This window comes from Neodiprion lecontei, chromosome 1 (assembly GCF_021901455.1).
Source record: "Neodiprion lecontei isolate iyNeoLeco1 chromosome 1, iyNeoLeco1.1, whole genome shotgun sequence".
Lineage (NCBI taxonomy): Eukaryota > Metazoa > Arthropoda > Insecta > Hymenoptera > Diprionidae > Neodiprion > Neodiprion lecontei.
In genome coordinates this window covers 2,226,235-2,239,186 of record NC_060260.1, presented here as the reverse complement: position 1 = coordinate 2,239,186, position 12,952 = coordinate 2,226,235, and the positions used below count along the sequence as shown (strand labels likewise).

General features: G+C 40.4%; 1 protein-coding gene across 1 annotated transcript in view; it reads left to right on the top strand.

The window, feature by feature from the left end:
* The first annotated feature begins 7,134 nt into the window (after positions 1-7,134).
* The window catches only part of LOC107221992, a 150,427-nt gene continuing 144,609 nt past the window's right edge, over positions 7,135-12,952 (top strand). Inside the window, 1 exon segment of the mRNA XM_046730130.1 lies at positions 7,135-9,368. The gene's annotated coding sequence lies outside the window, so the exon portion shown is untranslated.

Here is a 12,952-nt window from a genome sequence, read left to right as displayed (position 1 = left end):
TTTGGCATTTTTTTTCTCTTTTTCAATTGAGATAGTTTTATTTTTCATTTTTCATTACGAAAAAACTTTTCCAGCTGAATGGGTTAAAAAATATTATGTTCTTGCGCGTAAAACTGCCAAATCGCCCCTCGACGTGCCTTAATTTGGAGAACGGTTTCGACCCCTTAAAAGTGTTTAATCGCAGATAGAAAAAAAAAATACACGTTGCCTAGTTTTTACTATACCATAACATGTTACAAAAGAAATGAAATCGGAGATATCGACCTGGGATACCTTCCTCGCCAGTGATTTGCAATAAATTTCAGAAACGAATAAATCCGCGAGTTTTTCCGCGACTTTGTGTGCCAGGTACAGCTGTTATAGAAATCACTATCGAGAGTCCTTGATTAAAAATACTGAGGTAGTCAGACCTTGGAGACCATCAACTTGGCTCGATTAATTACCAAGGTGAAATACTCGCCTATAGACTGTATAAACGCGCGATAAGGAGAAACGGACGATTCACTGCGCGCTGCCCGGCTGATGTAGATTGCTTATCGAGTGACACGTTTGCGGTGTCCGACCGGGAACGCAGACGTATTCACGCCGTACACGTACATACAGATTAGGGTGGGTTCATTTTTAATTTACTCTTTCTCTTAATTTGCCACTAGAAAAATTTGTGACAAATACTGAAGGAAAAATTGTCGCGAAACTTGGAGGAGGCAGGAAAATATTTAGAGGTCGTTACCAACCGTTGTAATATATTTATTTATTATTATGTCTACACCTTACGGACTTGCATGTATATTGGTTTATTTTTTTCGTATCGCGGTCTAATTAATCATTGTTCATAAAAATCAGCACTGAAAACGAAACAGGGACGTCAAGGTGATGCGATATTCATCTTTCGGTAGCAAAAACTGTTATCCAAATTTCTCCGAGACGATTAATCTTTCGAATAAAAGACGAGAACAGCCAACTGCGGAATTGTCAGACGCAGTTTGCTGCCGATTGGTGAACGACTAATTGGACCACGAAATATTTTTTTTATCGGATACGAAAAAAATAAACCAACATACACGTACAAGTCCGTAAGGTGTACAAATAAAAATAAATAAACAATATTACAATAATCGGTAGCGAACTCTAAATATTTTCCTACCTCCTCCAGGTTTAACGACAATTTTTTCTTCAGTACTTGTCAGAAATTTTTCGAGTGGCACGTTGAAAAAATAAGTTAAAAAGTGAACCACCCTACCAGAGATTTATGTATTATACGGCGATAAATCAATGTAGGTACGCAACGAAATCGAATTACGGTTTTCGCCCTCCCGACAAAGAGAGACGAGAGCAAAGATTTCGGCAGCTCGCTATCGTATTTCGACTCTCTTACGAATATACCCACCTATCTCTATACATATACGATTCGGTACAATATCAATTCTCCAAAGTCATCGAGCGATTAAGAAATATATATATTATATATATATATTCATTGCAGACATATGCGCAATAACAAGACGATAGACTGCTGCTGCAGGCTTGAGAACGTAGGATTTTTATTGTCCAGATTGCGGTTACGTACAACTTGGCCTGAAACAAATACTGACCTATCCTTGAAAAGTTTTCTTACCGGTTCAGCGGTGTACGCCGCGTGACGTAAGTGCTTCGAAATTTTATTGACCTCGACAACGTGCGTTAATCTCGCGATTCGCGACTCTGCATCGAGCGCTATACGTACGTGCATTATAATCGTTCGATAACCTGTACTATCAGCTGTGTATTTAGATGCGGGAGAAATCTGTTTGTTTCTATTCAATTACCGTGCTCTTTTCTCAAAGTCAGATCGATGAATTTAAGAGAAAAATTCAAGTCCAGCCAAACTGCAAATAATATTGTATCGACGTATTATATGTAAGAGTGTCTTTTTTCTTTTACCAACAACAAGAAAAAGCAGAATATTACGATGTTTCGAAACGTCGATGTCTGAGCTCATTCCACGCCGATCCGTTAATTTTTCACACAATATTCTATCCGTTCTTCCGTACCAGGAGGAAATTGTTTTTAGCTAAGAATGACGAAAAATAATCGATTTTCGATCAGATTTCCGTCGCTGTTGTGCACCAAGTTCCCGACTTTGACTTCCCGCACTCGAGGCGTGTACAACTTACTCGCTGCAATAGTAAATGGCAGGTCGCAGGTAAACAGGAACGTAACATGGACGCGGGAATGAGCGTGTAACCTGCATGCGTAGGCGGCGAAGCATTGCAACGTGGCACGGTTGCGACGTAATCACAAAAGACGGAACGAGACTCGAAACGATCATCGCGATGATGCCGAGGCTTGTTTTACAATGGTCTAAAACCCGCCGCCGGTCGATGCTTCGCGCAGAGACGCACATATTTTACACAAACGCGACACTTCGCGTCGATGCTGTTGCATGCATGTTGCGCAATTTGTTAAGGGTCCGCGTCATAGCTGCCAATTAGTTACGTCTGAATTGATTGTCACGTTTCCTAGATTCCTAGATTCCTGCATCGGTATACATTTGCCCCAGTATTCACCCACGTCACGTATCCTGTAATCACCGCATTCGGTCTGTAACAACCGCACCTGCTTGCTGAAAATTAAGTTTGCGTATAAACGCCGACGAAGGAGTCTATTCACGGTTGAAATCGATACCGCTCAGAGCCGATCGATTCGCGGTCCGAGTTTCGGCTGATTTATTGTTTTAGGTTATACCGCGTGTGTCGCGAGTAAGAGAAATTTATGCGACTAGTTGTTGCGTACGAGCGATTAGTCAGATTATCCAAACAATCAGGGATAGAGAGTTGGAACGCCGAATTACAAGTCTCGGCATTCAACGCGTTACGCGGATGATACGTACGTAGAAGCGCTTTGGCAAATATGTATTATAATTTCGATGCGTCACTTTGCTCAGCGTTATGTCGAGTGTTAGCTGAAAGGTTGGCAAACTTTGACGGCTATATTTAAAAATCAGCGCCGTTTCGCGTCACCGTTCTATGTTCGGAACGGCTTGTGAAAAATTCGGATTATACATATGGGTCACATCTGTTCGTAGACGTAGATGTCGAGTTGCCTGTGCATTTGTATGTAAGATGCGATCAGGTTCGCTGCACGGAGACGGCCGGGCTCAATCGAGCGGCGAGATGCCCGAGTGTGTGTACCTATCCTAACCGTACGAGTTGAAAACTTGACCTAGGTTCTCGAACGTTTCGAGGAGTTTCTAGCTTGGCTAGATTTTCGCGAACGCGATTCAATCGAAAGATCCGCATTCTGCAGGGATATACATACGTGTAATCAAGGGGAGATGCAGGAATCGTGAATTTACGACGGTTTAGAAAATTGCCAGCAGCAAAATTTGTCACAAATGTTGAAGAAAAAAGGGTCGCAAAAACTGGAGGAGATGGGAAAATATTTAGAGGTCGCTACCGACTATTGTGATATTTTTTATTTATTTTTATTTCTACACGTTACGTACTTGTACGTATATTAGTTTATTTTTTCGTATCGTGGTCTAATTAATCGTTCACCAATCAACAGCAAACTGCGCCTAACGATTCCGCAGTTGGCTGTTCTCGTCTTTTATCCGAAAGATTAATCGTCTCGGAGAAATTTGGGTAACAGTTTTTGTCACCGAAAGAGGAGTATCGCTATTTCGTTTACGGTACTGATTTTTACAAACAATGATCGATTGGACCGTAATACGAAAAAAATAAAAAATTTTACCATAATCGGTACAGCGACCTCTAAATATTTTCCTACCTCCTCCAGGTTTTACCGCAATTTTTTTTCAGTATCTATCACAAGTTTTTCGAGTATAACATCTGAAAAAATAGACGTTAAAAAATAAACCACCCTACCGCACTCGCTTTAAATTATATTATATCTAGCAAATTATTTCTTTAAAATTATTTGCCTACATCATTTTTCAACACGCAAATCTTTCATCTAGTGTACAGTTCGAAAAACATATCACGTACATTACGTGCCGTAAATATTTTTCTGAATGAGGCAAAACCACTCGCGTTCACGGTTCGATTTAGTTTCATTGAAATATTCATAACCTTCCGCGTGTTTCACGTTCACCTGTGTAATAATTATCATGCAGATTCAATGGATGGATTTTTTTTTTCTTTCTTTTTTTCATTCGCCTTGGTTGTTTTTTTCCAATAAACGGCCCGCGTCCGCACGTTCCCGAATTGAAATGCCGCTCACCCTCTCTCAGAAATCTCCGGTCTGAATCAGAATATTTTACGTGTATAACGGAAATAATCCGCAAGCGTATTTACTTCACTTTGATAGATCGGCTTTTTCCACCCTGTAGCGTCGTTGTCCGATTTAACAATCGCAACGTAAGAACCTTGATTCCCGTAGTCCGAGGCTTGTTTTGTCATCGCGTAATGTTATAATCGGCACGTTTACATAGCTATAAACGCGTTTTCGCACATATCATCCATAATACAATATTTCTCGTCTCATTATACAGGTTTATATTACTAGCGTAAGTATATGTGGAGCCGAGTAACCCGTTTTGATAATTAAGACCCGTGTACGGTCTGCAACTTGGCGTTCCAGCCTGCCATGCCGGCGCACTCTGCAAACTGTAAGGTTAACCACTAAACGACCAGAACATATAGCGCTGCTTCCCAATATGATGAATTAGCATGAAGATAATTATACGCATACATGCGCGTATTGCGCGATGATTCGCACGTTTCGCTGTAATGATATTTCGTTGAACAAGTCTGACGCCATTTATTCATCGCTGCATCGCGTAGAAAGAGAGGGATAAGCGTATAATACATGAGGCGAGAATAATGCATTCGTTTCGCCTATGCATAGGTATGTATATACACGTATATTATCTTGCGTCATTGCAAAATGTCGAGGCTTTCGGCACGTCATCCGTTATCCTTCGTCCTTCGAGATTCCTCGCCGTCCTGCATCCTGCGCGTTGACGGACCTCCAGGGTTGTAACGTTGCCCGAGACACTTGTCACCGGGTGACAGGATTTCGAGATCACCCGCGGGACGACGTTTCCGTTCCGGAATTCGAGTCGCTTCTCCTCGTCCTTTGCAAAATCTCGCGTCTGTTGCCGTGCAGGTGTAAAAAATGAATCAGGCAAATCGAACGAAGATTCAAAGCTGACACAGTGTCGCGTAGACAGTTTTCGTCATCCTTTTCGGCGACCTGCGAAAATGTTAATTAATACAAAAATCACGGCAGGTTTGATCAATTTGTCATCGTGGCAAGTTGGGAATTCGATAGCGTTGACCTGTGACAACGATTTTAGGGTAACTTTGGCGGAGTTAAATTATATCGGATATATAAAGGTAATGTTTTGATTCATTACGCGGTTTGCTCAACCGTCACGGATAATTTTTAAGCGGCGAAATGACGATTTTTATAAACACGCGTCGTTACAACGAACTTCATCTCGTAAACTTTTATCCCTTTATAGAACTGCGGATTTCGTCTGTTGCTTGTGGATTTTTTGTCTTCGACCAATCGTCTGTTGAACAATTTTTCAATCACGTTAAGTAATAAGGTATATATATCACCTCCGACGGGTTTGCGTGCGTAACGTGTTTTCGCGGTAATAAAGCCAACGAGCCGATATCGCGGAAAAGATTCGCGTCGGACGATTTAACGTTACACGGTAAGAGGAGGAAAAAATTATGGATTCGGAACGGTAAACGAAGAGGCGGTCCTAGTGATCGAAACTCATATTCATATTCGTACACGCGTAGTGATTGTAAGAAAATATTACGATTCAACGAAATAATTCCATCTCTATTCGCAGATTTGAAAAAAGCTCACTCGACTTGTGAAATATACCGCTCATCCCATAAGCAAAAATAATTTGTTGTAAGACTGAACAGTTTTGCTTTACCCGTCCCGGATTCGCACGGATAGACAAATCTAGGTTAAACGTACAGTTAATCGCGTAAGTGTCTCTCCGCTCGAAGCTTGCACAAAAAAATGGCTTTTTAACCCGGAAACGTAAAATTATCTATCACGTCGCACCAGTGTTATATTTCACGCATATCCAACCATTTGGTTAACGCACGCCGATAAAGCAGTCAAACAGTGCTTTTTTCTTACAACTTAATTTACAAACATTGAGAATTCAAACTGAAAACTTACTTTTAACGATATGAATTACAGCCTATATTACTCAGGGATAGTTTACCTTTTTATTAGTGAGAAGTTTTTTTTTTTTTACATCGGTTCGGTTGTTCCAAAGATTATACCCTCTGCGTAGAAACAAACAAATTTTACCTTTTTATAACAGTAGTAGGTACGGGTATACGACGGTACGCGAGTTCCCATACATAATCTCCCTTTCCGAGATTCCCCCGCGGCCAAGATTCTTCGTCCAAAAAACTTCCCTTCCCCAATATTATTACACGTACATCAACGTTCGTTCAATAATTTATTTATTTATTTATTCGGGGAAATTTTATCCGAGGGATTTTTGTCAAGGGTGAATTTTTTCAAGGTCGATTACGTCCAGCGGGGATTTTGTCCGAGGGAATTTTCGCCGCGAGTTAGGATTCCGTACGTTCACCGAGACCAGCAAAAAGTAAATAAATTCACACGACAAATTTTTATATCCATAAAAATCCACCTTTATTTATTTATTTATTGTATCTTTTTCTCGTCTTCTCCTCTCATCCGAGTATTCTAATTAGAGAAAAAAGGCCGCCAAGTCGTATCCTTGACGCAGGCAGATTCGGATTCAGAGTCAGAGTCGTTCGAAGAGGTCGAGTCCGAAAGAACCGTACGTCGGTCGTCGGGTCCGTCTCTGTCTTCCGCGTGGGGCTTGAACGGTTGTGTGTGGAAGTAGCGCACGACACCGACTGGGAGAGAGAGAGAGAGAGAGAGGGAGGGAGCGAGATTGAGCTCGGCATGGAAGGTGGAAGGCGGGAGGGAGGGAGGTAGACTCGCGTCGGCGTCGACTTGGCAACAGTGCGTGCGTCCGTCGGTGTGCGTGAGGTGGCAGCAAATCAGGTGCGGCCCTTCCCTCGTTTCCGAGTGCGCCGCGTTCCGTCGTCACACCGATCAGCCGCTCGCGTCGCGCCGCGCGCCGTCGGCTCGGCTCTGCCTCGACTGCCAACTTCCAATTCGACTCAGTTCGCGTCGGACCTCCGTCGGAGTAAGAAGATACATCGAGGCGCGGTTGTGTCGGAGCGCGAGGAAAAGTTAAGTTTGTTGTGTTTCTCAGCCGCGGCGATACGCGATCACCGGAAATCCGCACGATCCTCGTGTGTCAAAGTAGTACGTTTATACATATTTTCCCGAGTCGTTTTTGTGCCACTGTTTACGTAATAATCTCTCCTGTGTATTGGATTATTGTCACGATAAAAACAGACCGTTGTTACCTGCCGCTGCCGCGTAACGACGTTCTCGTACCGAGGTGCGTTCTTCGACGACACTTTTCATCGTACACACGATAATCTTCTGTTATTCGGTGTTGGATTATATCAACGAAGAGGAACGAAACAACTACGTGCGTGTGTGTGTGTGTAATGTGGCGTTTTGCGCACTTTTGTGATACGAGTCGTCCCTCGTAGTCTTCTTTGTTCTTATTCTTTAACTCTTGCGTCATTTTTTTTTTATTTTTAATTTTTTTTCTCTCTCCTCGCTCCTCGGCACCGGTTCCAACAACTCACGCGAGGCTGTTCTGTCGTTTCTACCGTGCGAAAAAGTTATTACCGATCAATTTTTGTGCGCGGTGATTTCTCGATCGGAAGCTCGGTGTACCCGTTACGATACTTCGACGAAAGTTTTATTATCCCACTCGTCGTTCCGCAACAAGCAAACTTTACTGCGGTGAATTTTTCGAGGGAACGAAAAGAAGAGAAGAAGAAAATATAACGAGAGAATTTGAAAAATTCATCCCACCCTCTTCCTATCTCTATTTGGGTTAGCTGTACCGATATGCTTTGCTGCTGTGTCCTTGACGCGAAGTTTAAACTCGTGTGTATAACTGCTGCTGCTGCACTCGGCCCAGTTTGAGAGCCGTCGCAAGTTTTACGTAACGCGGCTTTGATCGGTCCGATTTCTTTTACGACTTGACTGTACGTCCCTCTCTCCCTTTCTCTCTCTCCTCTCTCTCTCTCTCTCTCTCTCTCTCTCTCTCTCTCTCTGTCTCTCTCTATCTATCTGGATATCTACCTCCTACAATCTGGTTTTCATCCGCGTACCCGTGTATCGAAAGTGTCGACGTATAACAATAATACCAGAGTTAATCGGCGTTAAAAGTGAAATCGATTCAGTGATTGCGATTGCGATGATGATGGAAGAGTAGATGTTTAAAAAGTTTCAGAAGCAAAGATAGGCGAAGAGGAGGATAGAAAGAAATTATGTGAATCCAAAACGTGATGTGGTGGTTGGTTGGTGAATAATAGTAACAACAATAACAACAACTATATCACGTGATAAACGCGATACGTCTGCCAAGTGAATTGTTTTGACGAAATCCTTTCTGATCTCGATGTGCACAAGAAGAATAAGAATGAAATGAAATGGCGGAAGAATAAAGTGAACTTGTGTTATTCGTTGTTGAGATAATATTTATTATTGTAACAAAATCGCTGTGGCCAAGTCGTCGGGCAGTAATCATTGCTTAAATAATGCCTGTAACGTGTAATTATGAATGAAAACAACGCCCTTGTGAATAGTATACGTAATTAGGAGAACGTATACGTGTGTGTAAATATATAAATACGCATACGCGTATATCGTTTGATATACCAAACAATTAATCTGTTGAATTCGAAAGTGAAAATTAAAAACATCAGCCGCGTTCCGAACAACGCCAACCGTGTTTAATAAATCAGCTTTTGATAATCGCTGATAGTTGTTTGTTCGTCTTCTCTGTATTTCGTTTTTATTTTATCGGTATCGCCTCTTTTAAATTCACAATCAGCGGGGTTTTTCTCTTCTTCCTCCTCCTGCTGATGATGATGATGATGATGATGAGATGATGCTTGTGTGCTACGGCTGTGCGAAATACGACTACCTAAAGAATATATGATAATAATAATAGTAATAAATCTGGTTAATTTGCTGAAAAGTGTTGTCGTGTATTTTTTTTTTTTTTTGATCTCACCGTCGTTAAATTCAGGAAATTATCGTCGTTGCTGTTATTGGATCGTTTAATTAGTGGTTTACTCATGTGTGATAAATATATAAGTAATTAAATAAATACTACACTTAAATTAATTGAAGGAAAATATTGTATTCAGTGTTGTGTGAGATAAGTGACGAGAAAAAGTTTACTGCTTTGGATTATATTGGATATATTACCCCCGTTACACACGCATCGCCGATTGCTAACACTGGATGTTTTTTATGTAAGTACACACACGCGCACATATATATGTATATAAATTCAACTTTGCGCTCATTTTATCTTCATACATATTTCTTCTCCTTCGTCTTCCTCTGATTCTGATTCTTTGGTATTTTTTTGAAGCTGTCGTCGTCGTCGTATATATACTACATCATTCTCTCTCTCTCTCGCCTTCTCTTTTGTATGTTTCACGTACGCTTTCGTCCTCCTCCTTCACATCATTCACCACACACCCATTTCGCACTAGCCAGCTCTCTGATAAATTCAATCTAACCTAATCTAACTCAACCAACCTACCAACTTCCGCAACCATTGAATGACTTACTTACTTACTTACTCACTTATTCCGCGTTCGTATTCCACGTGCAGCTTTCAATAAAATCCCCCGAAATTTATCATACCATTTTTTCATTTACCCAACGTACTATTTTTACTGTCGTCGAGAACGGTCGCGAATATTACGACTTTTTGTTAGTTCGCGGTTTGTTTAAAATTCGTTGTTGTTTTTTTTTTTTTTTTTTTCTTTCCTTTCCAACAAAACGTGCAGTTTCGAAGAGCGAGCCAACGTTTTTATTTTTCTCATTCATTAGTCGTTCAATTTTTTATTCATCGTGCAGTACCGCCAAACATGCGCAACTCGTGAATTTCCCCTCTTGATCGTTCATTCTTGATGCATGCGAGCTGTAATAATTTTGGTCGCATTTTTTACACTTGCTCCTCAAATATATACACATGCCTTTTCTCCTCTTACCGTTTTTATCCTGGTTTATTACACACTTCCGTTTTCCGCGTGTACCTCCCATTATCGTCTGTAACGTAACGATTGTACAATCATATATATATATATATATATATATATATATATATATATATATATATATATATATATATATATAATTGCTGTTTAAATTAAAGATCGTTATTATATTATATGTACGTATATGCCTGCGGCGAAATTGACGAGACGATGATTTTCTCTCTCTTTCACTCCTGCGATCGTTTTTCCTTCCTTCGTCAACGTTACTTGCTCTGCTAAAAAACGATAACAGTAACGGCAATAGTAATTTATGCCACCGTCTATTACATGTATTACACCTATCTTTACGGTAATTAATCTCCGGCTGTTCCAGTAACCCAGTTTACTTTACTTCACTACTTGTATCCTCGTTCGTGTTACACTTGTGCTTCTTCTTCTTCTTCTTCTTCTTCTTCTTCCCCGTGTCGCCGTTTTGCCGAAGCACTTGAATCCGTTGTCGATGAGCGACTTGCTTGTCATTGCTTGTTTCAACTTATCGTGAATGTATTCGCCGAATGAACAGCAGACTGTCTTAATTAACGAGCACCTGTACGCATCCATTTCATTTCCTGTCGCGTTCCCATAATACATATAATCGATTACGACGTTTCTTGACTCGACTTTTTGGCATCATCCTCGTCGCCACTTTTTATCTTTTTGCCTTTTATTTTACGCGAAAATGACAAAACAAAGCTTTTGCTGCCACTGTGCAGCACGTTTTTAAAAGCAACGAGCAGCGTGTATGCTCGTCATTGTATGATGAATGGCTCGAATGCGAACGACGGGACGTCTTAGAATTTTGCGTGACTCATCGGTGTGAAGTACGGTTGATAAATTTTGCCAAACCCTTCTCGTTTCTTTTAGGGCGACAACACAGCAATTTATACTTTCGAAACATTTTTCTTTTTTTTCTCTTGTTTGTGTTTACGTTTTACTATGACTCGTAGGTTTTAACGCTCCTCGAATAATTTCGTTATTCATTTGGTCGTAATGTAGGTTATTACATTACCTAGCGGTTTTGTTCTCCAATTTTTTTTTTTTTTTTTTTTTCTTTTTCTACCACGGAATTTTTACGCACGCATGATTCAACACGCGTTGTTTAAAAATAAATCTATGATTAATTTCAATGTCTTTCGATTACCAGAATGCGTTTGAATGCTTATCATCCTATTAATTCTCTTTCACACTCCTGAAACTGTTGCCTATAGTTATATTTAATTACATTTTCACGCCCCCCCCTCACTGCGTCTCAATGTTTTACATTAATAACAAACCGTTGTAACATCGTCAAGTTAAATAATTAATTAACGCTTGAGACGTTACACACGAAAGATCGTTTTCAATAATTATTGATAATATCGTCAACCCGATTATGTTAAAAAACCACAAATATCTTTATCTTCAATATTGCGGTAGAAGGATCGCTGTTGTTTAAGTAGGTGGCTTGCGGATTCCGAGAGTCACAAACATGACAGTTTAAAGTCTGGCACGCCGAACGAACGAACGACTTTCAGAGCTTCTTCTTGCCGTTGTTGCCGCTTCTGCTGCTTCTGCTTGCTGCAGGGTCAGTAATTCACGCGCTCCGGTTATTTTTATGACAGCTTTTATACACGTGGGGCTTATAGCGGCGGCTAGCTTTTGCCTTGCCAATGTTGCGAAATAAAATACCGTTTATTATATGTATGTATATGTATATATATAATATGTCGTACAAATAACAACTGCTGCAAGCGCAGCAGTGCAGCAGTCGCGAGAGTTGTTTTTTTTTCTTTCTTTTTTTTTTTATTTTTTTTTGCAATGCATCGCAACGCAAGCTTTTTGTCAGCACGCAGCGTATGTATAGTTTAAAAAATACCGACGGCCACAACCTCTTCGCTTCGATCTTACGAAACGGTTAATTATTTTGATAATAGGTACTTGATGATTATAAACTCCACGAAGCGTAGCTATTAACCCTTTCATTCGTCCGATCGTACTTTCTCTGAAACGGTCGCCTCGACTCGATTTCTCAAAGCTTATTAATTTTTATTTACCGCATGAACAAGTATTTTATTTATGAAATACTTTATTCGTATTCAATTAATTATTCGTTGGCGTTATCGGGATTAGCGTATCTTGTTTGCGAATAGCTGCGGTGGTGGATGATGAAAGATATTATTATTCTATTGCAACGAATGTGAAACATCGTTCATTCGTCAATACTTTATCAATAATTTTACCTTGCCGAACGAGTCTCGAGTCTGTACGCCTCTTTTTTCATCTTCTCCCTCTATCTCTCTCTCCCTCTTTTTTATTTTTTGTTTTTTAATTTCGTTTACTTTTTATTACCCGTCTGGACGGACGAGAACAATGCCGTGATAAATTTACTTTCACGTTAATGCACGTATATATAGATAAGAGAGAGAGAGAGAAAGGAGGCGAGCCTGGTGAAAATCGATTCGTGTATAAAATACCCTGAAAATTGTCTACCGCACGAGTGCTGCGCAGCAGCAGCAGCAGCTGTATGTACGTGTAATACATACTGTAATACGAAGCTTAAACAAATGTTATTCATAAGCTATTATTTTCAAACGATTTGACGATGGTTTTCAAAACGAACGGGATTCCCAAAGGCAAATCAATTTCGAGCTGGGCGATTGAATGAAAAGAAAGAAATCAGAAAAAAATGTACGACAATGCAAACAAGTTGTACGCGTACCCGATCAGTTAATTATTGTTTTTTACACGCGATGAGAGAACGAATAAAAATTAGAATGAAGTTGGCAACGTTGTTATAACGATATCTGTTT